The following is a 23,599-nucleotide window of genomic DNA, read 5'->3' on the forward strand; positions in this document are numbered from 1 at the left end:
AACTGTTTCTGGCTATTATTTCTCTTATTTCTTGGGATAGAATTCCTGAAGTTCCTTCTCTTAGTATTGCTGCAGCTACAGATTGTACCCACTGCTGAGTCTAGATGCATTGGATAGCAAGTGCAAACCTGCTAATGCCACCAGTATAGTCGGCAATTTTGATAAAATGTTCCGCAGTGTGGTTAGCTACTGATGCCTATGAGGAGCTAAGGAAAAAAACTCCAAAGCAGTTAATTGAGGGTGAGATAAGAAAAGCGTTTAATTTGTGCCTAGGCATAGATGTCACAAGACGTGCGTGCAGGTCATGTTCAGGTGTTACAATTTATAATACTGCCCGACCAATCCAAGTTTTGTCCATCCCGTAGCCTTTGCTCTGGTCCACCCCCTGGCCCACCTCCTGGGAATTGGGTCTGGGGGCTTTTCAGGACCACTTCTTCATGACCTTCACCATCTTCAGAGCACAAAGGGTACACGGTCACCCAGTTCTTGACTGTGTTCTGTGGTTCAGGCTAAGATATGAGTGTTCTCTAAACAGCATAGGCCTTGCCTTGACAAAAGACTAAACATTTTCTACTGGAATTCAGGGGTAGAATTGATATGGGGAACATAGAATGGGGTAAGAGGGTTGAGGAATGTGTAAACTACTTGTGCTAAAGGGTGAGGGAATAAGGGCTACAGCTTCTAAAACCTACTTTTACTACTTAACTACTTATAAAACTTATAAAATTAGGAAAATTAGAAAAACCAAATGGACCTTACAGCATCACTACTAATGTCAACAATTTGACTGCCAATGATTGTGTTTCTGCTAAAGTGAGCAAGGAGGATCTTAAGGGAACTTTGAGTTTTTCTAGATCAGAAGTGACGGCACTTAGCTTATTTACCAGTACTTCTTGGTCTATAGTGTTTAGTACACCTAATCCTGTGCCAAATCATCCAGCTACATCTCTTCGAACTCTATTATGATGGGATCTGGCTGACAGTCATGCATTCCAGCCTTTGAGGCTCTGCTGAATATAGGGCTGACAGTCTTTTTGTAGGTGAGATATATTTGCTTGGATGTTTATTTGGATTCTTTTCAGTGAGTAGGTGGGATCTAACAATAACTTCTGCTCATTTGATTGCCTAATTACGTAAGGTCCAGCAAAAGTTAAATTGTGTATGTTATTACAACTTGGGGAAGGACTTGTAGGTTGTGAAGTTGTCTCACCTGGAGATTTAGTAGTTATGCTTTCTTCAAGTTCTATTACAAATAATTTCGATAGAGTTTTATTTCTCCCGGTCCACAAACACATAACCTAAATTGTTTGGTTTAACACTAACCTGAGCTCACACTGCGCTTTATTTCTTCTCACTCCAGCCCACAAACATAAAACCAAAGCTGTCTGGCCTAATTTTAGTTTGGTCTCGCATGGTGGGGATCTACAAGTGGTTTCTTTAATAGTATTAACTAAAAATTCCTGGGGGTCTGCAGGTCTTATAGTTATCTGAATCTGGTCTGTTTCTTGAACTGATACGTTAACACTGGGAGTTTCCCCCTCGTGCCGGGGGGGTGTGCGGGGGTCTGTGGGCGGGCTGCGTGCGGAGGGTGGCTCCTGGGACAGGTAGGAGTTCCCCCGGCGCCGCGCGCACTCTGCGCGCGCAGTTTAATCCCAAGGTGCAGTCGCAGCAGGGGAGGGGAGAGAGAAAGCAGGGGAGACTTGCCAGCAGTTGCTGCACACCCGTGGAGGAGGAGAGAGCAGCTTCGGAGCACACAGAGGTTTGCCGTTTCAGGTTTGGGGGGGAAGGGGGAGGGGGGGTACAGGGGAAGGGGGTGGGAAAGAGAGGGGAGGAGTATCGAGCGGGCCATGGGGGTCTTATGATTGACGGAAGGGACAGCGGGGCAGTCCTGTAGGAAGTATCACAGGTGTGCAGTGCACCTGCAGATACATGGTAACACAGTGGAGGTAGGATATGGTCAGGGAGAATACTGGGGTTCCTTTAGAGTGATTGGGGTCCCAGCCAAGTTGGGGCCTTGATAAGCACCCCAGTCTTGGATGTGTACGAGGGTCAGAATGGAGAATGGTGGGTTGGTTTGTTTGTCTGTTTGTCTTTGACTCACCTGCTGCTATTGCTCAGGCTCGGCATGCTCCGGATATGTTTGCTTTGCTCTGTTACGTCCTGAAAGGGTGGGCAGGACAAAGGGCTGTTCCTGGGTATCTCCTTATGATTGTATATAAATAGGTGATAGTAAAGCAGGAAATGAAAGACTTGCCCAAACCGTTCTAACAGGAACGTAGACGGTGTACCCCTGTGTGGTTGCGAGCTATGCTGGCGATGGTACATGCCTTCGGTAGGGTCGCCCATGCCAGACAGGTCAAAACAGCAGGGCCAGATTTAATACATTCTTGGGCAGGATGAGCTCGTTAGCCTTCTGGCAGTCATCCTAGGAAAAGGACAATTCTAATCTCAAACCGGGGCAGATGGAGCTCACTTAGCCCTGTAAGGCCATCCATCTAAGAGAAGGTCACTCTAATCAAACCTACGTCCCGAGGATCTCGCTGCCACCGTCCAAGCTCGCTCGGCCCTGGCAGATGAACCTCAGGATTAAAGGGTGGGTTCAGTTCTGCACATACTGCATCTCAACTAAAAATCCATTGCGCAGACTTGAAGGGTTTACCCACATGCAAAAAGTCCTGTAGCGATGGGCGAGGGTCGAAACGGCAGGTGAAAGGTGCACTGGAAGCCGCAGACCCAACCCTGCATGCAGGCGGTTCAGGATATTGGTCATTTGAGACTGACCGGAGATGACAGTCTCTTGGGGCAGCACCCTGAATGACCAAGCAGCCTTTCCAAGGACAGCACTGCTTGCTCCACTCGGAGACGGGCCTAGAAAAGGTGGCCTGGACAAAGCTCATCTCCACCTTCACCCGGTTGGTTAACCGCAGGCCAACGGGCATCTTCTTCCAATGCGGTCGCACGAAGATCAAAAGACAAAGGCATGCACCTGCCTCCAAAGGTGTACCTAAATTAACTCTAGCATGTTGGAACATCAGAACCATGCTCGATTCTGCGGATAGTGGACGTCCTGAGCGACGTTCTGCCCTAATTGCCCATGAACTGGCTCGTCTCAGCATTGACATTGCTGCCCTCAGTGAAGTTCGCCTTCACGAGGAAGGAAGCCTCAGAGAACATGGTGCCGGTTACACACTCTTTTGGTCAGGGAAGCCCAGAACCGAAAAACATCTCTCAGGTGTCGACTTCATGATCAAAAACTCTATTCTTCCCAAACTCGAAAATCTGCTGACAGGTCACTCTGACCGCATTATCTCCCTTCACCTTCCACTCCACAACAACCGACACGTTGTCCTCTTTAGTATATATGCCCCAACTCTCCAAGCTGACCCTGCCGCCTTACCCAAAAGGTGCCTGCAGATGATAAGATCATTATCCTTGGTGATTTCAACGGCAGAGTAGGTAAGAATTTCGATGCCTGGAAAGGAATATTAGGCAAGCATGGTGTTGGAAACTGCAACGATAATGGTCGACTCCTGCTAGAATTCTGTGCGGAGCAACAGCTCACCATCACTAATACTATCTTTCAGCAGAAAGATAGTCTGAAGACAACCTGGATGCACCCCAGATCTAAGCATTGGCACCTCATCGATTATGTCCTGGTGCGACGGAGAGATGTTCGCGATGTCCTCCATACCCGCGTGATGCCCAGTGCAGAATGCCAAACAGACCATCAACTTGTGTGCTGTAAACTCAACTTCAATCTCAAATTCAAACCTAAAAGGGGCAATATCCCAAGGAGAAGACTCCAAGTTAACAATCTCCAATCAACCACAGGAAGAGACAGATTCCAGGCAAACCTTCAAACTAGGCTCGAAAACCATTCCACAGATTCTGCAGATTACTCTCCTGAAACAATTTGGCACCATATTAAAAACAGCATCCTGCAGTCCTCTGAAGAATCCTTAGGGTTCTCCCTCAAGAAGAAAAAGGACTGGTTTGATGAAAACAATCAAGAAATCCAGGACTTGTTGAGGAAGAAGAGAACCGCCCACCAAGCACACCTTGCACTGTCATCCTGTCACGCAAGAAAAGTAGCCTTTCGTCTCGCATGCAGCAAGTTCCAACGGAAACTCCGTGACATCCAGAACAAGTGGTGGATCGATCTAGCTGAAAAAACTCAATTATGCGCAGATACAGGTGATCACAAAGGTTTCTATGAGGCCCTGAAAACAGCATATGGGCCTACATACCAGGTACAAAGCCCTCTACTCAGCACTGATGGTCAAACACTTCTAACAGATAAAACCTCCATTCTGAATCAATGGTCTGAACATTTTCAGACTCTTTTCAGTACCAACCGTGTAGTACAAGACTCAGCAATTCAGTCCATCACACAACAACCAGTGAAGTATGAATAGGATACTGCCCCCACTTTAGGAGAAACCCTCAAGGCCATACAGCAGGTGAAAATCGGCAAGGAAGCCGGAGTGGATGCAATTCCACCCGAAGTCTGGAAACATGGGGGCCTTGCACTCCATTCCAAATTTCACGAATTTGTGGTGCGCTGTTGGAACTAGGTGAACTACCATCAGACCTTCGTGATGCAGTCATCATCACTTTGTATAAGAAGAAAGGAGTTAAATCTGATTGCTCAAATTACCGAGGTATTACTCTGCTCTCCATTGCTGGCAAAATCCTGGTAAGAATACTCTTGAACAGACTAATACCCGCTATAGCAGAAGGAATCCTACCTGAAAGTCAGTGTGGTTTCAGAGCCAACAGAAGCACCACGGACATGGTATTTGTCCTCAGACAACTGCAAGAGAAGTGTAGGGAACAGAACAAAGGTCTCTATGTAACGTTTGTCGACCTCACCAAGGCTTTTGATACTGTAAGCAGAAAAGGTCTGTGGTAGATTTTGGAACATTTAGGTTGTCCCCCCAAGTTCCTTAAAATGATCATCTCACTCCATGAGGATCAACATGGCCAAGTCAGATATGGTGACACACTTTCTGAGCCCTTTTTAATTAAGAATGGTGTGAAACAAGGCTGCGTTCTCACTCCTACCCTTTTCACAGTCTTTTTTAGCATGATGCTCCAAAAGGCCATGGCAGACCTCGATGATCAGGATGGTATCTACATTCGATATCGTACTGATGGAAGCCTATTCAATCTAAGGCATCTGAAGGCCCACACTAAGACCTTAAACCATCTTGTCCGGGAGCTGCTTTATGCTGATGACGCCGCCCTTGTCGCCCACACAGAAGCAGCTCTGCAGCGTTTAACATCCTGCTTTGCAGATGCTGCTGACCTCTTTGGGTTGGAAGTCAGCTTAAAGAAGACAGAGGTTCTCCATCAACCTGCACCTCAGGAAGTCCCCCATCATCCCCACATCACCATTGGCCAATCGGAGCTCAAATCAGTCCAGCAGTTTAATTACCTCGGTAGCCTCATCTCCTCAGATGGTAAGATTGATGGAGAGATAGACAATAGGTTAACAAAGGCATACAGTGCTTTTGGAAAACTCCACAAAAGAGTATGGCGTAATAAACACTTGAAGAAAAGCACCAAGATCAGTGTTTACAAAGCCATAGTGTTGTCTACGCTCTTGTATGGTTCCGAATCATGGGTCATCTACTGCCACCACCTGCGTCTCCTAGAGTGCTTCCATCAACGCTGCCTCCGTACAATCTTAAACATCCACTGGTCAGATTATGTGACCAATACATCTGTTCTTGAGCAAGCAGCAGTCACAAGTATAGAGGCCATGCTGATGAGAACACAGCTGCGATGGGCAGGGCACGTCTCCAGGATGAAGGACCACCGCCTCCCTAAGATCTTGCTTTATGGTGAACTTGCCACTGGCTGCCGCATGAGAGGAGCCCCGAAGAAAAGATATAAGGACTCCCTGAAACAACATCTCAGCCTTGGCCATATTGATCACCATAACTGGTCTACTCTGGTCTCAAATCGGGAGGCCTGGAGACACACCATCTATAATGCAGCTGTCTCCTTTGAGAACACACGCAGGATCACTCTCGAGGAGAAAAGGCAACGCAGAAAGAACCGTGTTTTGCAGAATATACCATCCAAAGAGTCTTTCTGCTGTGCCTTTTGCAATCGGATATGTCTGTCTCTTATTGGTCTCATAAGTCACCAACGTGCCTGTAACAAATGTGGATAGAGCCTTCCCAAATCTTCGTTCGCGAAGCCCAGTCATGAACGTTAACACTTCTGCACCCTATTTATGACATCCCCAGGTTTCCCTATCAAAGTATCAATTGGTTTGCTATCTGGAGTCCTTTGAATCGATTTCCAGTCCTGTTGTTTGTATGACTCATTGTTGTGCAGAACGTATACAGCTGAATTTACATAGGACTTTTCATGGCCATCAGTGTAGAGACCACTTCCAGCACTGCTAGAGTATCCAATATGAGCGCCAGACCATGGCCACTATGGAGTAGTAACTTGAATCAAAGTCATCATACAAATTCCAATGACCAGCATCGAGTAAGTCTGAGGGTAGTTGGTCCTGGAGACTCTGAAGTCCATGGTTTCTCGGGAGCCCTCTTGACTCTAGACTAATGAATCCAGGTGGATTGTTCTTTTATCTGGACTGCTCTGAACGTGGTCAACAACACCTGGAAGGGTCCATTCCGCTTTTGTTGTAGGGGATGTCCTGAAAAATTTGTAACATATACCCAATCACCAGGAGTAAATGGATGCAGTTTACAATCAGGTTGCTTAGATTGATTTTTCTAATACAACAGCAGAATTCTTATTCAATTGTTTCCCCACAGATATAACATAGTTAAAAAAAACCATATTGATTACCTATCTGATCTAAAGCTTCACTGTTAATACTGTTCATTCCATAAGGTCTGCCATATAGAATTTCAAATGGACTTAGATTTTCTTTAGACCTTGGTTTGATTCTTATTTGAATTAAAGCAATAGGTAAAGCTTGGTACCAATACAGATTTGTTTCTTGACAGATTTTAGCGATTTGTTGTTTAATGAGATGGTTCATCTTTTCTACTTGCCCACTTGCTTGGGGTCTGTAGGGCGTATGCAGTTGCCAATTGATTTTATCACTTTACTTATTGCTTGTACAATTTGTGCACGAAAGTGTGAACCTCTATCTGAAGAGATGCTCTTAGGCACTCCAAACCATGGTATAATTTCATTCAACAAGACTTTAACTGCTTCTTTCGATTAATTTATTCTACATGGGAAAGCCTCAGGCCATCCAGAAAATTTGTCAGTCAAAACCAAGAGATGACGAAACCCCCCTTTTCTTGGAAGTTCAGAGAAATCAATTTGCCAAATTTCACTTGGGAAATGCCCTTTGCTTATTGCCCCTTGGTGGACTTTTGTTCCAGTACTTGGGTTATTTTTTTTTCTTTTTTTTTTTCAGACAGAGTTCACATTGGGATATGACTTGCTTTATTATGGTGGTGCCACTCTGGTCCTTAAATGCTGATAGAGTGGGTCCAAGTCTCAATGAGTTTTATCATGTTCTACTTTTACAAATTGCCACACTAATTTTTCTAGTAATACTAACTGACCTGTTTTTAGTTGACCCCACCCATTGTCTAACAGATTACTTCCATTTTCATATATTTATTTATAATTGATATTTTACCTGTTGATCTGTGTCTAGTTTTTCTGGCACTAGGACTGCTACTGGTAGTTCTTTACCTCTTGCAGCAGCTAAAATAGCTTCTGCATTAGCTTTCCTGTTTCCTATTTCTGGGACAGTGTTACCTTTCAGGTGTCCTTGGCAGTGCATAATTGCCACCTGAGAGGGGAGTTGTACAGCTTCTAGTAATCGTAGAATTTCTTCAACATATTTCACAACTTTTCCTTGAGAAGTTAAAAGTCCTCTTTCTTTCCAAATTGCTCCATGACCATATTTTGGAGTCAGTCCAGATGTTAATTTGTTTTCCTTCTGCCAATTCTAAAGCTCAAATGAGAGCTATCAGTTCTGTTTTCTGGACCGAGGTTCCTGCGGGCAAAGGATTTGATTCGATTACCTCAGTAGTGGTGGTTACAGCATACTCAGCCATCTTCACACCTTGTTTTAAAAAACTGCTGCCATCAGTAAACCAGTCTTCTGCGTCCAGGAGTGGTTCTTCTTTGAGGTCCGGGCAACTGGAATGCACTGCTTCAGTGGTCTCCAAGCAGTCGTGTACAATGGGTTTGGCTGTGGTTTTGCCTTCTAGGAATGAAGCTGGGCTGACAATGTTAGTTACCTGCCATAAATGACACCAACCTGGCACTCCCAGAAAGGCTCGAAGGTCTCTCACTGTCTGTGGTTTAGGTGTCTGGCAGATGGCTTCCTTTCTTGCTGTTTCCAGAGAATGTTGTCTCCCAGATACTTCATATCCCAGGTACACCACTTGTTTCTGCACCAGCTGCGCTTTCTGTTGAGAGACTCGATACCCATTTAAGTTCAAAAAGTTTAAGAGGTTTACTGTCCATTGGATACATTCTTTTTGGTTTTCAGTCATCTGCATATTGTAAAAGTATACCCTCTCCCAGTGGTGACTGCCATTGTTCCAATTCTTTAGCTAATTGATTCCCCAAAATTGGGGGAATTTTTTTGAACCCTTGAGGTGACACTGTCCAAGTGAGTTGAGTTTTCCTTCCTGTGGTGGGACTTTCCCACTTGAAGGAAAATATCCTTTGACTTTCCTGTGCTAAGGGGAGGCAGAAAAAGGCATCTTTTAAGTCTAATACGGTGAACCCAATTAGATTTTCCTTTAATTTTGTTAAGAGGGTATATGGGTTTGCAACAACTGGATGTATGTTTTTAGCTATTTTATTTACTGCTCTTAAATCCCGAACCAACCTATATGTTCCATTTGGCTTCTTGACTGGTAAAATTGGGGTGTTGAAATCTGATTCACACTCGACAAAAAGCCCTAACTTCAAGAAGTTATCTATCATTGGTTCAATTCCTTTTCTATCTTCTAGCCTCAGTGGGTATTGCTTCCTACTTACTGGTTTTGCTCCTGGCTGTAATTCTATTTGAATGGGATCTGCCCATTTCGACCTTCCTGGTGTTTCAGTAGCCCAGACCCCAGGGTATACCTGATCCAAAAGTTGATTGACATCCTGATTGTTCTGGTTTGGTTCCACATGGCTTATTGCTAAACTTAAAGTTGTTATTAATTGTTCTTCCTGTACCTTAAATTCAATTTTACCTTGTTTAAATTCTATTACAGCTCCCAGATTTTCTAGTAGGTCTCTGCCCAATAGGGGTTTGGGTGAATTTGGTAAATACAAAAACTGATGCATTCCCATTTGTTTTCCAATTTTGAACTTTAGGGGTTTCAAAAGAAAGTTTCTTTCTGATTGGCCAGTGGCACTAACAACTTGAACATATTTATCACTTTTAGGTATTAATTCTTGATTCAAAACAGAGAATGTAGCCCCGGTATCAATTAAAAAATCTAATTCTTCTTTTTTTTTCTTCCCCTAACTTAATTTTTTCCCAGCAGGTCCCCTAGGGGCAGGCCTGCCCGCCTCCCCCCACTCGGTACTCTGTAAGCAACAACAGCCCCTCTCTACAATACGCACACTGGTTCTGTCCCAACCTTGTCTGTCGGGGAGGCAAACCTTACATCTAAAGTATAAATTGGCCACCAAATATTGCAGTTGTTGCAATATTTTATCAATGATTTTTTTACTTAGGCTTCCCCCCCCGGAATACTTCCAAGATCTTTCCAATGTTTTAATATGCATCCCAGGGGAGTTTTAACAGTTATGTGTGGTGTCTTCAAGCGAGTTTGTGCAGGGCGACCTGCCTCACTCCCAATGTTGTATAATAAATACCTTGATGTTCAAAGACAAAAAGTCTCTGAGCAGTTCTTCATTCTGAGATTTTTGGTATCAATTTGGTGAGCCAGGCAGCAGACTTCTCCACCTGGCTGCAGAATCCGTCAAAGCTTGGGACCCCCTTGGCGCGCCCCAGTTAAGTTTACCTGGTGGGGCTCCATTCTTCGGTGGCTTCTTGCGGGGATGGACAAAGAACTCGCTGCCTATTGATAAAGGTATTTATATTTGGTTTTGTCTATTTTGGTATTGGAGTTCCCATAAGACAGTGAGGGACGCCTCCCGCAGGGTGCCATACCACAGGTGAAACTCCTGAGTTGGTACTTGGGTGGTATTTTGATAAGGTGAGGATCGATCCCTTGTTTTGCATGATTGTATTTATGGTATTAGTTCTCTTAAGTTCATAACCACCCTATGAACTGGGATTTGGGCGCTGTTATCAAGGTTTTTATACAGTTTTACATATATGATTACTTACATATTCATATTATTACATCTATCTATACATATTAATGATAGGCAGAGCCTAGGCGGAGCTTAGGGCGGTGCTTCTCTTGGCACTGAATTTTGGGGGCCTTTCTGGTCTTAGCAGCAGAGTGTAGGCCACAGTTTGATTTCACCTGGAGGGCCGTGCAGTACACCTGGAACTGACTGCCCCAGGGGTGGAAACACAGTCCCACCATCTGCCATGGTCTGATCCAGGCTGCACTAGAGAAGGGTGAGTCTCCAGAACACCTGCAGTACATCAATGACATCATTGTATGGGGAACATGGCAGAAGAAGTCTTTGAGAAAGGAGAGAAGATAATCCAGATTCTCCTAAAAGCTGGGTTTGCCATCAGAGTAAGGTCAAGGGACCTGTCCAAGAAATACAGTTCCTGGGAATAAAGTGGCAGGACGGACATCATCAGGTCCCAACAGAAGTCATCAATAAAATCACAGCAATGTCTCCACCAACCAGTAAGAAGGAAACACAAGCTTTCCTGGGTGCATTAGATTTCTGGAGGATGCACATCCCAGAATACAGACAGATTGTAAATCCTCTCTACTTCATAACATGCAAAAAGAACGATTTCCATTGGGGCCCTGAACAGCAACAAGCCTTTGATTAGATTAAACAGGAGATTGCTCATGCTGTAGCCCTTGGGCCAGTCAGGACAGGACCAGAGGTGAAGAATGTGCTCCACTCTGCAACCGGGGACAATGGTCCTTCTTGAAGCCTCTGGTAGAAGGTGCCTGGGGACAATTGAGGCTGACCACTTGGATTCTGGAGCCAAAGCTACCGAGGGTCTGAGGCCAACTACACTCCCCAACAGAGAAGGAGATTCTAGCAGCCTATGAAGGAGTTCAAGCTGCCTCAGAAGTGATTGGCATGGAAGCACAGCTTCTCCTGGCACCCCAACTACCAGTGCTGGGGTGGATGTTCAAGGGAAAGGCTCCTTCCATGCATCATGCCACTGACGTAACATAGAGTAAGTGGATTGCCTTGATCATGCATCACGCCAGAATCAGGAACATTGTGATGGTTTCAGTCTAGGCCTTCCTGGAAACCAGCTTGTAACCAGGAGGGAACTAGGAGGGTGACCAAGGAAGTATTCCATGCTATTCCTTTACGTAACCCAGGGTATAAATAAGGCATTGATAAGAGAGTTCGCTCTCTTTCCTCTCCGGCGAGGTTCGAGAACGGTGGGTCCCTGTTTCGGTTGGGCTTATCTGGAGCCGAGGCCTACAGTGACTGCCGTTATCTGCCACGCGTGAGGGGAGAGCCAAGGACCGTGTCTGGCCATCCTGCCTGTTCGAAGGGAAGTGGTGAGATTTTTGCTAGTTTGCCTTCGACTGGCTGTTTGACTTGTTCGGTCCTTGCCCCTTTTTGTCCTTCTCCTTTTTTTTTCCCCTCCCCCCCCCTTCCCCCCCCGGTGTGTGGTATTCCCCTTTCGTGTATCTGTCTTATATATAAATATACATATATATATATATACATATTTTTTGCTATAGCTTTGGCTGCTTGGTTTTTCTTCTTTTCCCTCTCTGGGAGGCGGGTCCTTGTTGTCGAGTTTCGGGGGACTTGGCAGGAAGCCAGCTCGAAACTTGTACAACATTTTTGGTGTCAGAAGTGGGATATTTTGGTTAAGTTTGGCTTGTTTTGATAAACATTTTCCAGGAAGACAGCTAAGCTCGGTGTTGTTTTGCAAGCCAATCTATTGTTTTGGGAACAGGTCTGGGAACACTGCCAGAGTCTGGGAAAACAGCCAAGGAAACTTTGTTTATATAAAACAAAAGTTTGTTTTGGGATCAAGAAGAAATAATAACAAAAAGCAATGGCTATTTCATTAATTTGTCTTATAATTCTAGCCGTCTTTACACCTGTGTTAGGCTACTCTATAGGGAGACGTCCAGACCTTGAGGATGGATGGAACGAATTGCTTCCATCCTTTAATTTTGACATCGAAGGTTTGGTAAAGGAGATCCCCATGGTTAAAATCGGCTCTAATTACTATATAAATCTTATTGCAACAGTACTGTCATTGATAAAGGTACTGGAAGTGCTCCTTAAACTTGGAAGAATGGGGTTCCGTTGCTCTCCCTCTTGTAGGAAAGATCACACCTCAAAGGGATTCGCTGGAACTTTGGAAAGGGCTGCAGACAGGCCAGTCCCCGGGTGGCATGGAGCTTGGGGAGATTTCGGTAGATTAGTAGGACGTGTGTCACCCCCCATTAATTGGGAGTTCACACCAGAACAAATGTTTGATTCTGGTGAGATGGCCCACTGTTTGGCAGAAGGGTGTTTTTCCTACAAAGATCCGAATATGCAATTCTCCGCTTTGTGCTGGGGCCTGGCTAATGCTTATCGAGCTGCCATAGACCACCTTCAGAGGGCTAAGGTCGACACAGAGACCCAAACCACGCCACTTGAAACCAGTGATGTCCCTATTAGGTCCACAGAAGTTGGGGTCCAAACACAACTTGAAGTCAATGACATTTCTACTAAGTCCACTAGAATCGGGACTCAAGCTAAGAACCGGAAGATCATCATTGCCCCTATAAAGAAGAAGAAGACGTGGGTAAGGGAGATCGAGGAACTTACGGACCCATCTCCGCAACCAGAACGCACAGAAGAAAGAGAAGAAGAAGAAGAAGGAACAGAGGATGTAGTGAACGAAGGAGCGGCAGCAATGGGAGAAGGAGCAACAGCAAGTGATGAAGGCGCGACTGCGAGAGAGGAAGAAGTGGTTGTGACTGAGGAAGGAGCGATTGGAAGAGAAGAAGCAGCTACCAGAGAGGAAGAAACGGCTACACGGGAAGGAGCACGTCCAAAAGAACTAGGGGCACGCCCAAAGGAATACAGAACAGCACCAAGAGAAAAGAAAGCAACAGCACAAATGGCCGGTGGTATATTGTCGCTTGATGATTTATATCCTGACTACAAATTCAGTGTTACAAAGGACGCAAAGAAGGAGCCAAAGCATCCCCCTCAATTGGAGGGGGAATTATCTCTACCCCTCCAGACCCAACCTTCTCTTGGAGGTGTGGATGATTGGAAGAAGCCCTTATCTTGGCACCCGAGAGACTACTCGCTACCTCCACCGGCTGGGTATCGTGAACGACGTAGAAGTCCATCTCCACGGCGTGAACGACGTAGAAGTCCATCTCCACGGCGTGAACGACGTAGAAGTCCATCTCCACGGCGTGAACGACGTAGAAGTTCATCTCCGCGGCGTGAACGACGTAGGAGTCCGTCCCCACGGTATGAACGGCGTAGAAGTCCATCTCCACGCCATGAACAACATAGAAGCTTATCCCCATGGCATGCCCAGTCTCCATCTCCACGTGAGAGATACAGGGAGGAGGCAGGAGCGGTTCCACGTAAGAGCGGAAGAGTAAAGAGGGAGGTAGAAAAGATTCTACGTGGGAGAGATGGACAAGAAATAATGCGAGAAAGCGAAATTATACAATCACTGACCACAAGAGAGCTTAGAGATTTACGGAGAGATTATATGCGCTTGCCTGGTGAACAAATCCTCGCCTGGCTGGTGCGATGCTGGGACAAGGGAGCTGATAGTCACATAATTGAAGGTGACGAAGCACGACAACTGGGATCCATTGCCCGAGACCCTAAGATAGAACAAGAAATGGGAAGGGAGAAAACGGCATCCAGTCTTTGGCTCCGAATTCTTCATGCTGTGAGGGCGAAATACCCGTTTAAGGAGTCCCTGAAGAGTTCTTCGAGAAGGTGGAGGACTGCGGAAGAAGGCATCCAATACCTGCGGGAATTGGCCATGCAGGAAATTGTCTACTCTGATCCAGAATATTATGACATCCAAGTTCCCGAGAATGTTCCTTGCACACAACCAATGTGGAAGAAGGTAATTCAAGGTGCCCCTAAACCATATAGGTATTGCTTGATAACCGCATATCATCCAAAGATGGATGAACCAAGTGTGGACACCATGTGTGCTTGGATGAGGAGCATAGAGGAAAATCTGGAAGACCCCTTCGACCCTCTATACCGACACCCCTATGATAGGGAAAGAATGGAGAGAGATTATGAATATTCCAGATATGAGGACGACCTTAGAGAAAGAGAGGACAGAAGGTATAGAGATTACCAGGAAGGCTCCTTCCATGCATCATGCCACTGACGTAACATAGAGTAAGTGGATTGCCTTGATCATGCATCACGCCAGAATCAGGAACATGAATCTTGGAAATAATTACATATTGGCCTGAAGGTGAGAATATTGGTCTGGCAGATATGGATATGGAGAGGCCTGGCAGATTGATTACATCACAACTCGCCAAGGTAAGCACTATGTGCTCACCATGGTGGAAGCAACCACTGAATGGTTGGAAACATACCCTGTGGCTCACACTACTGCCTGGAACACCATCCTGGGCCTTGAAAAGCAAGTCCTGTGGTGACATGGCACCCTAGAACAAATTCGGTCAGAAAATGGGACTCATTTCAAGAATAGCCTAGTTACCACTTGAGCTAAGGAGCATGGTATTGAGCGGATGTATCATATGCCTTATCATGCACCAGCCACTGGGAAGGTTGAGCGGTGTAATGAAGTGCTGAAAACTACTTTGAAGGCATTGGGCAGGGGGACTTTCAAGCATTGGGATCAGCATTTAGCAAAGGCTACTTGGTTATTCAACACTAGAGGCTCTGTCAATCGAGCCGGCCCTGCCCAATCAGAGCCCCTTCACACTGTAGATGAAGTCTTCATAGTACACCGGAGAGATATGTTAGGAAAAATGGTTTGGATTAGTCCTGCCTCAAGCAAAGGCAAACCCATTCATGGGATTCTTTTTGCTCAAGGACTGGGTTGCACTTGGTGGGTGATGCAGAAAGATGGAGAAGTACAATGTATACCTCCAGGGGACCTAATATTTGGGTAAACTGTCCATAACACTGTGCCTGTATGTATATATTTGTAAATGTGTATATAATTGGAGTAATCTATGCATGTGTATAGTTGGAAAGCTCAAATCCAATGTAGCATGACGGAATGAAAAAATTTGGGGTGGATAATATTATGGTTTAGCAAAATTTCTGGGACACCCCCAGGGTGGGGGGGAGGCAGGGAAGGAAGAAAGGGTCCTGCCTGGAAAAATAATGTGAGAACTTAAGAGAATAAAGCTGTTGGCATGATGGGAACTCACTATCTTTGGTTCCTGGTTCTGCAGCTGAGAGGGAGTCCCCAGCTGCTGTTTCCCTGGAGCTGCCCTGCACCCCAGTTTTTGCTGTTCCCCTACTGGTCAGGAGCCCTCCTATTCTTCAAGGGAAGCGTGTGGTAAGCCCAGTAGAATACCTCACAATTTCAAAAAAATTCGTAATTTAGGGGGAGAGGTTTCTGTTCCATCAGAGGTCCTGCCTCCTGGGACACATTGTCAATAAACCAAGACACCTACTGATGTTTATCCTCTGCCTGTTTTGAGAAGTAGGATTCCTATGAAGAGATAACACTTTCTCACAGACATGCTTGAGGCTCCTGCTGGGCAAGACAGAGACCATAAAAGCACAGGGGAGAACAAAGCCTTGAAGTAATGTGCATGCACCAGGCCTGTTTTTATGTAGAGACCAGGAACGGGCCCCCTCGTGCAGTTTTTCTGCCTGCTGTTTCCTAGCAGTGCAATGTCTTTGTCTGCCAGGAAATAATGGAATAAATCTTTTCTTCACACTGTAGCTGTGGTTCATGGCCATCTTGGTTAACCTGCATCTATCAATTCTTATAATAGGTTTCTCATTTTCTATGTAAATTAATTATCATGTGCAGTCCATTCTTTCAGACCTTTCTGGAAATGGGTCGGAGGGCTTCGAGGGTTTTGGTTGGTGTGGAACAATGGATAGGGTTAAAAATTAGAGGAGACTAAAAATTAGAGGGTAAAATGCAGTTGCTGCTCCCTGGATGGAACACAGTTGACATGTTCCACAAAGGTTAGTACTTATGACTAAAGTCACTCAAGATCCACCTAAACTTAAAAAAATAATGTAAAAGTAAGTTGGAAATTGGGAGAAATTGGAGGAAGACTCCACTGAAACTGTTGGGATCAGTTGACGGGCTGAACCTGCCTTCCCCCCCCCCATAGGGACGCCTACTCGGTAAGAACCTTATTCTATGCACAGTGAATTCTGCTTTTAGGACTAGAGCTTGTGCTTGCTCTGTAGTATATTTGTACATTGCTTTTTATTAGAGTTCATGTTTGTGCTTGCTTTGTAGTATTAGTAGACTGGTTTAAATATGTTTTTGCAGTCAGACACTATCACCGATGACCTATGAACCTTATGAACCTGTCACAATTTGTATTAATAAAGAGCGTTATTCCGTAAACTGTTAGAGTCCTTTATAAGGTGCTAGCAGTTGCCAGGAGCAGATAACACTTTTACAGGACCTGCTGAGGGGTCTCCATGCCATGACGCAGTCCCCCCGAAAAGGGCAGTCAAATCACCCTCTGATCCTGTGAATCTGTTGGTGAAGGGTTCCCCCCTTACAGGATGCTGACAGGCTGGTCAGGTGTAAGGGTCTTGACTGCCCTGGGGCACTGACAGACAAGTAAGTTACTGAGGGTCAAGAAAATCTCCCCTCTTTAAGGGTCAGGCAATCCCCCCCTTTCACGTGACAGTTGGTCTTGATCCCCCCTACAGTCCATGCCCACTTCTTGGCCTCATTCCTGCACTTGTGCTGTGCTGTGTTGTGCTTATGTCCAGGAACTAGAATAAGGATGTTTGTCCCAGAAAAGTGCTACCCTACCTTCATATGGCCCCTTTTCCAGCCACATCTTGCTCTTTCTTACAGTGTGTTATTACCAACAATAGTTGACTGTTATTACCAGTGATCCTTGGTTGACTCCACAGCCATCCAGCTATCGGTGTTTGAGACATACACATTAGCCCCTTCTGGGATTCTACACCCTTTACACTGTTTAAATCATAGAATCATAGAATCATAGAATCATAGAATCGGGTTGGAAGGGACCTCCGAGATCATCAAGTCCAACCCTTGATCTACTACCACTGTGGTTGCTATACCATGGCACTAAGTGCCACATCCAGTCTTATCTTAAAAACCTCCAGGGACGGAGAATCCACCACCTCCCTGGGTAGCCCATTCCAATGCCTGATTACCCTCTCTGTAAATGTTCCTTTCCTTGTTTCATTCAATGGACTGTGGAGTTTTTAGTCATGACTTTCATTTCAGAATAATATATCATTGGTTATTTTTTGTTGGGATTACATTTTGGATGGATACTACATGTACCACATCTACTAAACCCAAGTCTTTGGTTTATTTCTGTAGGGGCATGTAACAGAAAGGCCACAGTTACCAATACTGTGAGCATAGATTAGACAGATATTTTTAGGTAGGTCACTTTTCAGATAGGACTGCACTTCATAGACTTCAGTTTGAGAGGGGAAGGACCCCAGTGTCTTTTCATAATATGCGACAAAGTGAAAATATCTTGTGGAAAGAGAAAGTGGCTTGTCTCCAAAGAAAGTTATTTTTAAAAAATTGTTCCTTGTTAACTGCATATATGGTCACTTATCTTTTCAGAAGAATGAAGAAATAGATATTCCATTTGGAATTTAGGTATCAGAAAGCTCTCAGTTATGAGCAATAGATTTTTAAATTAAAATATATAATAGCAGCAATATATGTTACTAATATTATTTCTTCCTTTGCAGATATTTATAAACAACAAGTGGCATGATTCAGTCAGCGGTAAAAAAATTCAAATCTTTAACCCTGCAAACAAAGGGGAAATATGTCAGATTGAAGAAGGTGATAAGGTAGGGTTTTCTTTCTTCCTTTTAACCTTAGCTTTGAATTTAATTCTGTATCTTAAAAGCAGGAAGAAAAATGACATTCTGTGTTGATGTAAAATAGTACCTCAGACATGTATCTACTTCTTTATATATACATTCTGAAGACCTAGTGTTATAGGTTATAAATCTGAGAGAGGAATTAGCTCCTCCTGCGACCCGAGACCAACCCCCCAGACCCCTCTCCCCATGTGGTGATCACCAGAGCCCAACAGCGCCCCCTGCAGGCCAGCACATAGAACTGCAGGCCCTGCACCTCCGGCGATCCAACAGCGCCCCCTGCAGACCATGATTAGGACTGCGCTAAAGGACAGGGAAGTATTCATTTAGACCTTTTTTGTTTTGTTTTGTTGGTTTTTTTCTAGGATTGTTGTCTGGTTTTTTTGTGTTTTGTTACTGTTTTTGCCAACATAAATATATCTTTTAATAAAGGGTTGTTATTTCTTCTGTTTTTTTCCACACTTCCTTGATTAAAACCCCTTAATTTTGAATTTACAATTGCTGAGAGAGAGAAGTTTGGTCTATCTCATAACTCATCCTCTTTAGCAAACATTCCAGTCCCATCAGACTGAGACACCTAGTGCTTAGCTTTTTTTAATAAACCTTAGTGTTATGCATAAAATGGCACAGGAAAACTATACTTAAGACCTTACTCATCCAAGTTTATGAGGAAATAATCTTTGTCATATTTATTAATTATATTTTTTACCTGCAATCATTGATTAGCGGCATCTAGTAGCTTTACTGCTTTTTTAGCTAGCTTTTCCTGTCTTTTCCTCACATGGTGATGCAATCTGTTCATAATACATATTACATAAGGTCTTTCACTACAGATAGCATAATAAAGTGGACAAACACTCAGCTCTGTTGGTATTTTCCCATGATAGGCAAAATGAGAAAATGTTAAGGGAATTATGACCACCCACATTTACAGCTGTGAATTTCTCAGTACTGTGCTCTTCCACAGTTTGATTTTCCAAAAACTATGTTGGAACATAGTCCTAAAAAGACTCTGGAGGTGAAAGTCACCTATCAAATAGAGATTAATTCCACTAAAACTGATTTCTTTCCTGCATGTTGATGTGATCAATTTAAGTAGAGGACTAAAGAAGTTCTTGACAAATATAAACAAACATTCCTTTTGAATGAATATGCCACTTTGACATGCACAATCTATGTGGCCAGATGGGGCCCACGCAAGGGTACTGAGGGAGCTGGTGGATGAGCTCTCCATAGAATAGAATCATCAAGGTTGGAAGAGACCTTTAAGATCATCAAGTCCAACCATCAACCCAGCACTACCACTGTAACCCCTAAACCACTAAACCACATCACCCAGCACCAGATCCAGATGCCTCTTAAACACCTCATGGGATGGTGACTCCACCACCTCCCTGGGCAGCCTATTGCAATGCCTGACCACTCCAACAGTGGAGATTTTTCTTATATCTAATCTGAATCTCCCCTGCCTCAGCTTAAGGCCATTTCCTCTGGTTCTCTCACTGTAGGCATGGTAGAAGAGACCAGTCCCCACCTCACTACAACCTCCTTTCAGGTAGTTGTAGTGATGAGGTCCTCCCTGAGCCTCCTCTTCTCAAGACTAAGCAAACTCTGCTCTCTCAGCCATTTCTCATAGGACATGTTTTCTAAACCTTTCACAAGCCTTGTTGCCCTTTGCTGGACACGCTCCAGCACCTCAATGTCCTTTTTAAAGTGAGGGGCACAAAACTGAATACAATATTCAAGATGCAGCCTCACCAATGCCAAGTTGTGCTGGTTTAAGAGTTAACCAGCAGGGGAAATGAACTCAACTCAAAGGAGAATAACAATTTATTAAAATAATACAGTGAGTACAATCATACAAACAATTGGTCTCAACCCACAAAACCCAAATGTATAACCCAGTACCCTGGGGCATGAACAAAGTGGTGTTCCTTGGGCCCCGCTTGAGTCCAAAGTAAAGGGAGAGGGGAAGAACCTGCTGGTGGGAGAGCTGCTGCAGTCTGGCCAAAAGTGGTGATTGCAGTCCAGTGGTGGTCTAAGTCTGGTTGAGAGCGATGAGCTGCAGCCTTCCTCTGGATCCCATGAGTGGTTAAAAAAATGTTCCAAGACTCCAAGATTATATATCCTCCAGTTCAGGCAGGAATGCTCAGCGCTTCCCTCAGGGTGGGGAGTTCCACAAAGGGTGTGAGGACAAGAGCATCCTCCTATCTCACAGGCCTCTTAACACCTAGTTTATAGCCTGAGGAGTCAGGGTCTATGGGCAGAGGGTGCGAATAGTCTATTGACGACAGTTTCTGGGAAATGGCATGGAAGGCTATAGAATACACAGTTTTGGGTTACACCCATACCATGATGAACTGATCTCAGCTGTCCTAACTAGGACACAAGTACAGCAGGATGATCACTTCTCTAGTCCTGCTGGCTACACTATTCTTGATACAGGCCAAGATACCATTGGCCTTCTTGGCCACCTGGGCACACTTCTGGCTCATATTGAGCTGGATGTTCACCAGCACTCCCAAGTCCCTTTCTGCTGAACAGCTCTCGAGCCACTCCTCCCCCAGCCTGTATTGTTGCATGGTATTGCTGCCACCCAAGTGCAGGACCCGGCACTTTGCCTTACTGAACCTCATGCAATTGTCCTTACCCCACTGATCTAGTCTGTCCAGGTCTCTCTGTAGAGCCTTCCTACCCTCAAGCAGATCAACACTCCCACCCAACTTAGTCGTCTGCAAATTTACTGAGGGTGCACTTGATCCCCACATCCAGATCATCAATAAAGATGTTAAACAGGACCGACCCCAAAACTGAGCCCTGAGGAACACCATTAGCAACCGGCCACCACCTGGATTTAGCTCCATTCACCCCAGCTCTCTGGGCCTGGTCATCCATCCAGTTTTTTATCCATCAGAGTCCACCCATCCAAGCCGAACTGCTGCATCTGCCCTGACTGATGTGTTCGCACTGTTTGCTCACTCTGTTTGCTGTGCTCCTGGTTGCTCGTGCTCCCTAGAGTCATTTAAATCTCCCATGCTGCTCCCTGCTCTGCCCCCTCCTTGCCTGATTGGCTGCTGTGAACTTTTGGGTACGGACATGGCTCTGGGCTGTTGCTCGGGAGTCCCTGAACACAGGAACCCCTCTGTACAGCCTGATCTAAAATTCACCCTTAAAACTTAGTCATCGCTGCTGTCACTGCTGTTGCTTTGCTTACTGACCCCTCCAATCATTTACTAGCAGTCTTGGCTAACTGGGGAGGTCCCAGTTGACTGGAAGTTAGCAAATGTGATGCCCATCTACAAGAAGGACTGGAAGGAGGACCTGGGGAACTGCCAGCTTGACCTTGGTGCCATGGAAGGTCATAGAGCAGATCATTCTGAGTGCCATTATGGGGCACGTGCAGGACAACCAGGGGATCAGGCCCAGTCAGCATGGGTTTATGAAAAGCAGGTTGTGTTTGACCAACCTGATCTCCTTATTTAACAAGGTGACCCGCTTAGTGGACGAGGGAAAAACTGTAGATGTTGTCTGCCTAGACTTTAGTAAAGCCTTTGATACTGCTTCCCACAGCATTCTTCTGGAGAAATTGGCTGCTCATGACTGGATAAAAAACTGGCTGGATGGTGAGACCCAGAGAGTGCTGGCCAGTCACAAGTGGGGTTCCTCAGGGCCAGTTCTGTGTCCAAAGAAGAGGAATGAAACTGGTGAAGGGTCTAGAGAATAAGTCTTATGAAGAGAGGTTGAGGGAGCTGGGGTTGTTTAGCCTGGAATAAAGGAGGCTCGGGGAGACCTTATCATCTTCTACAACTACCTGAAAGGAGGTTGTACTGAGGTGGGTGTTGGTCTCTTCTCCCAAGTAGCAAGTAATAAGAAGAGAGGAAACAGCCTCACATTGTGTCAGGGTAGGTTTAGATTGGATATTAAGAAATATTTTTTCACTGAAAGGGTTATCACGTATTGGAACGGGCTGCCCAGGGAAGTGGTTGAGTCACTATCCCTGGAGGTATTTAAAAGACATGCAGATGTGGCACTTGGGGACGTGGTTTAGTGGTGGACTTGATAGTGTTAGGTTTACAGTTGGACCTGATGGCCTTAAAGGTCTTTTCCAATGTAAATGAATCTATGATTCTATGCTTCTATGAAAACTGGCAACCAAATAAATATTTGGATGAACTCTGAGAATATAAGTCTGAAAAGTGAATGTTCTATTTCTAGTTGACAGCTAGAATGATAACTGGGTGTTGTGGTTTAACCCCAACCAGCAGCCAAGTCCCACGCAGCCACTCGCTCACTCCCCCACCAGTGGGACCAGAGAGAGAATTGGAAGGGTAAAAGTTAGAAAAGTTGAGATAAAGATAATTTAATAAGCTGCATATGCAAGCAAAGAAAACAAGGAATGTATTTGCTGTTTCCCATGGGCAGGCAGGTGTTCAGCCACCTCCAGGAAAGCAGGACCCCATCACACATAACTATTACTTGAGAAGACAAACGCCATCACTTCAAATGCCCCCTTTCCTCCTTTTCCCCCCCACTTTATATACTGAGCATGATGCCATATGATATGGAATATGCCTTTGGTCACTTTGGGTCACCTGTCCCAGCCATGTCTCCTCCCAACCTCCCATGTACCCCCAGTTTCCTTGCTAGCGTGGCAGTACAAAAAGCAGAAGAGGCCTTGGCTCTGTGTAAGCCTGTCCAGCAATAACAAAAACATCTCTGTTACCAACCCTGTGTTCAGCACAAATCCAAAACACAGCCCCATACCAGCCACTGTGAAGAAAATGAACTCTACCCCAGCCAAAACCAGCACACTGGTCTTGAAAATAATATAGGTTTTATAATTAATGCTTTGGTTTGTGCAAATATTTATCTGCTTTTCTATACTTTCCCTTCCAGAGCAAATTCTGTGAGGAGCAAGGAAAGTGCCAATGACCTGAGCTGGGCTGGTGTCAGTGCCCAATGATCAATTGTGTTGCTTCTCCTGTCCTGAGTACCCATCCCGATGGAATGGAGCCCAAGGTCTGAAGAAGTGGAAGAAGGCCATAAAATGGGATCTGTGAAAGTGTATGAAATAGTCAGATATGGGATTCCAGTATGATGCAAATGGTATGGAATAAGGGGTGGAGACTGTATTGGGTCTGGCTGAGATGGTGTTCATTTCCCCATAGCAGCCCTCACAGTGCTGTGCTTTGCATTGGGAGCTAGAAAGGTGTGATAACACACCAGTGTTTTGGCTACTGCTGAGCACAGCATCAGCACTGTAACATTCCTTCATCAATCAAGGGCAAGATCCTGGGAGGGGACACAACCAGGCCAGCTTACCCAAACTAACCAGAGGGATATTCCATACCATATGACATCAGCTCAGATATAAAAGCTAAGGAAAGGAGAAGGAAGAGGGGGCATTTGTGGTTTACAATGGTTTCCTGCTGAGAAACTG

The sequence above is a fragment of the Pseudopipra pipra genome, chromosome W (genome assembly GCF_036250125.1).
Source record: "Pseudopipra pipra isolate bDixPip1 chromosome W, bDixPip1.hap1, whole genome shotgun sequence".
NCBI classification, from domain to species: domain Eukaryota; kingdom Metazoa; phylum Chordata; class Aves; order Passeriformes; family Pipridae; genus Pseudopipra; species Pseudopipra pipra.